We start from the raw sequence: 5,061 nt of genomic DNA on the forward strand, positions 1-5,061 counted from the left end.
CATTTTTCTCTGTACATAAACAACTTTGAAGTGAGTGTGGCAAAACTAAACTTATTTTGTCTTAGTTTTAACTTAATTAGAAACATAGACATTAAGGAAGAGACTTTCTGCCATAAAGAAGGCATGGCTCGAGATGGCCCAGTTGATGGTGGTCAGGATCATTGAAAAAATGAAATGAGATGAAAAAATGAAAATCGCTTATTGTCACAAGTAGGCTCAAATGAAGTTACTGTGAAAAGTCCCTAGTCCTTGCAAATCCAAAGAGAGGGGTAATCCCAGGTTAAAGAGATGTGAATTGTCTCAAGCCAGGACAGTTGGTAGGATTTCGCAAGCCCAGGCCAGATGGCGGTGAATGTAATGCGACATGAATCCAAGGTCCCGGTTGAGGCCATACTCCTGTGTGTGGAACTTGGCTATAAGTTTCTGCTCGGCGATTCTGCGTTGTCGCTCGTCCTGAAGGTTGCCTTCGAGAATGCTTACCTGAAGATTCTTCAGCAATCAAGGGCATTCAGCCAGAACAAAATTGTGTTCAGTTGCTCAGCCATTTCTTTGTCCCCTAATATACATTTCCCTGTTTCTTGTCTTCAACAATCTTTTTCTCTTCGTTCCCTATAGAGACTTTTTCCGAGTAAACCCTGCAAGCTTACTCAGGTATTCTAATTACCCATTCTAAATGCTCCCAATGCTCAGACCTGTTGTTTTTCTTGGCTAATTTGTATGTTTCTTCCTTGGATCAAATACTATCTCCAATTTCCCTTGGAAGCCATGGATTGGCCACCTTTCCTGTTTTACTTGTGCCAGATAGGAATGAACAGATGTTGCAGTTCGCCCATGCGCTCCTTGAATGTTTGTCATTGCCAATCCACTGGAACGCTTTGCCAGCGGAGGTGGTAGAGACGGGCACAATAGCATTATTTAAGATGCATCTAGACAGATATATGAACGGGCGGGGAATAGAGGGAAGTAGATTCTTGGAAAATAGGTGACAGGTTTAGATAAAGGATCTGGATCGGCGCAGGCTGGCAGGGCCGAAGGGCCTGTTCTTGTGCATGCTGTAATTGTCTTTGTTCTTTGTCATCCTTTTAAGTAATGTTTTCCAATCTATCATAGTCAACTTTGTTATGGGCCAGGATTTAGAGAACCCCAAAATATATTATGGAGTTAACCTGACCCACAACTTTCAATGGTTATGGGGAGCACATGGGCCTACTTTACAGGTGTGGTGCAACATAAAGCTAAAGTACTTTTCAATTAAAACAATGTTTATTTATGAAACTAGTTAACACTTTATAAACCCACAGTAAACATCTTAACAACTATCAACACCAATCATCCCCACAGATACAATATTCTATAAGTAACCCTTAATCTTTCCTTGCAACATCCATAAGACAAATGCCCTCTTTAACACAGACATCAGGTTTAAGTTCTCTACTGAGAGCAGTTATCACTTTTAAATGAGCAAGTGATTTGAAGACATTCCTTTCATGCAGAAAGAAATCCGAATTACACCTGGTTTTGCTGGATGCAGCTCCCAATCTGCAAAACAAAACTAAACACACTGTAGCTGCCTGCTCAAAAACTAAAGTGAAAGACAGACAGCCCAACTCCACCCACACTCTGACATCACTTCAGCTATCTGTTAAACAACTATTTCTTAAAGGTGCATCCGCTACAGCTATTTGATAAACATCCATTTCTTATAGGTACTCACACATGACACCTCCCCCAAGAAAAAAAAAAATAGTTTCATTTCTCACCTTTTTCACTTTCCGTTAAGAAATATTGACAGTGAATATACGTTTCTTTTTTAACAAAACTAAACACGCAAACATTTTTAATAACATAGTCCATTTTACTTCTTCCTTCACCGAACCTCCTGTTTTTCATCACATTCATGACAAAGCATCGGCTATCACGTTTTCTCGTCCTGCCACATGTACCACATGTATTATATTTAAATCAAATGGCTGTAACAATAAACACTCGGCTGTCCATTTAAATTTGCTACGCTTCTTTAGCAAGTCCGTCAGAGGAGCAATCACACTAAAATTTTGTACAAATTTCGGGTAGAGTTCAATCGTGCAAAGAAATCGCATTATTTCCCTTTGTGTCGAGGGTATTGGAAACTCCCCAATAACTTTGTTTTCACATCCTGTGGGACCATTCGACCCAGGCGATTGTATGGCCAAAGAAAGTGACTTGGGCTTTTCCAAATTCACTTTTGGCTAGGTTTACCACCAAACCCGCCTCGTCTGGCTAAAAATGACCAGATCATCGATTTATACCGCACAATTGGGTAATCCTGAAACAACTTTGTTAGTTAACCGTTGAAATGTGGCTGGGGTGTTTTCATGCCGAATGGCATAACTTTGAATTGGTATATACCATCTGGAGTCACAAAAGCAGAAATCTCCTTCGCCCTTTCGGATAAAGGTACCTGCCAATAACCTTTAAGTAAATCCAGTTTGGAAATACTGATTGTCCCACCTTCTCAATGCAATCTCCAAACGTGGGATAGGATAAGAGTCCGTTCCTGTAACTGCATTAACCTTTCTATAGTCCACACACAACTGTTGGGTACCGTCTGGTTTAGGTACCATCATTATGGGTGAGCTCCATTGGCTGCAACTCACTTAAATTATGCCATTTTTAAGCATATTCGCAATTTCTTTGTTAACCTGTGCCAATTTTAAAGGGTTAAATCTATATGGATGTTGTTTAATTGGAACAGCATTTCCCACATCTACATCATGTATAGCCATTTTAGTGCTTCCCAACTTATCTCTACAAACTTGCCCATGTGATATCAATAACTCTTTCAGGTCAGTTTGTTTTTCCTCTGGAAGGTAACTTAACAATTCATCCCACTTTTTAAGAACATTCTCGTTTTGTAATTTAATTTGAGGTATGTCAAATTCAAAGTCATCTGGATTTGGTTCTTCACTTTGAGTTAGAATCATTAAAACCACCTCCTTTTTCTCTCCTTCCCTTTCAAAATACCTTTCAAGCATATTCACATGACACACTCGGTGAGTTTTCCTTCTATCTGGCGTTTTTACCACACAATTCACCTCACTTAATTTCCTTTCAATCTGATATGGTCCACAAAACCTTGCTTTTAAAGATTCACCTACCACTGGTAAGAATACTAAAACTTTATCTCCACTGGCAGAACTACAAACTTTGGATTTCTTGTCTGCGACCGGTTTCATCACATGTTGTGCAACATTTAAATGTTGTCTAGCCAATTCCCCTGCTCTATTTAATCGAACCCTAAAAATTTTTTAAAATATATTTTTGTTAGGGTATTTGCAATTTTTATAATAATAACAATAACAGCGACATAAACGTGGTAAAATAAACATTTCCACCCCCATCACAATCTTCACACACCCCAACCATAAAACAACAGTCTGGCCCTCTCTTCCACCCCCCCCCCCCCCCCCCCCATTCCCCCTTTGGCATTTTGCTTCTGCTGACATTTTAATTTTCCCCGAGAAAGTCGCCGAATGGCTGCGACCTCCGGATGTCATTCCCTAAAATTTGACACGTAATCCAATAATGTAAGTTCCGACTTCGCGCCAATTTTTCCTTAATAAATTTAAGTGGTCCTCTTACTTCATGACCAAAGGTTAGTTCAAAAAGACTGAATTTGGTTGACTCATTAGGTGCATCCCTAATTTCAAACAGTATGATTGGAATTCCTTTATCCCAATCCTCTGGATAATCTTGACAATACGCCCTCAACATTGTCTTTAATGTCTGATGCCACCTTTCTAACGCTCCCTGCGATTCTGGATGGTACGCAGTTGATTTAAATTGTTTTATTCCTAAGCTATCCATAACTTCTTTGAATAACCTTGAGGTAAAATTTGTTCCTTGATCGATTGTATTTCTGTGGGTAGTCAATATGTAGTAAAGAATTTAAGTAACTCCTCCACAATCTTTTTAGCTATAATATTACATACTGGAATGGCCTCTGGGAACCTAGTAGACACATCCATTATAGTCAAAAGATATTGATTCCCACTTTTTGTTTTAGGAAGCGGTCCTATGCAATCAAATGCTGGAATGGGTATCCAGGATACTGGTTTTATCACCGCTTGAGGTTTCTCCATCACTTGACATTGTGACATGATTGTCAAAATTTAACTACATCTTTACGTAGTCCAGGCCAATAAAAATGTTTTTGGATTTTAGCTTGAGTTTTCCTTATTCCCAAATGACCTCCCACTGGTACCTCATGTGCTACTCGCAACACTTCCTTTCTATACCCTACTGGCAATACGACTTGATGAACTTCTGCCTACTTTTCATCCTCCTGCATATGTAAAGGTCTCCATTTTCTCATCAAGACATCATTTTCAAGGTAATACCATTTCTGGTATAAACTCAGATTCCTCTTCTGTGTATGCTTTCTGATACATCCGTTTTATTTCTACATCTTTCTGTTGTAACTCTGCCAATTTTCCTGAACTAAAAATATCCGCCTCATCCTCCACCTGTTCTTGATCTTTTCCAACCACCCGATCGTAAATTGTTTCTGATAATTGAACTTCAACTCTATCTTCACTCTTTGATTTCTCCTCTTGTCGTAACCTGTGACTTTGCGACCTTGTTACTACGCAATCCGGAAAAATCCCAGGATACTCGTCCTTCAACACTTCAGTTGTCTGATTTGCCACTGGCATATCAACCACAGTAGGCATCACTCCCACCTGCGATCCAGCTATATTATTACCCAAGATAAACTGTATTCCTGGTCAAGATAGTTTCTCTATTGCTCCTGCAACCCTGTAAGGACTGAATATCCATTGGTATTCACTTCTCACTGGAACGAAGGAAGTTGAGGGGCGACCTGATAGAGGTCTCCAAATTATGAGGGGCATAGACGGAGTGGATAGTCAAAAGACCTTTTTCCCAGGGTAAGGTGCGAGGGGCAATGTTTAGAGGAGATGTACGAGGTAAATTTTTTGCACAGAGGGTAGTGGATGCCTGGAACTTGCTGCCGGAGGAGGTGGTGGAAGCAGGGACGATAGTGACATTTAAGGGGCATCT

Source organism: Scyliorhinus torazame, chromosome 6 (genome assembly GCF_047496885.1).
Source record: "Scyliorhinus torazame isolate Kashiwa2021f chromosome 6, sScyTor2.1, whole genome shotgun sequence".
NCBI classification, from domain to species: domain Eukaryota; kingdom Metazoa; phylum Chordata; class Chondrichthyes; order Carcharhiniformes; family Scyliorhinidae; genus Scyliorhinus; species Scyliorhinus torazame.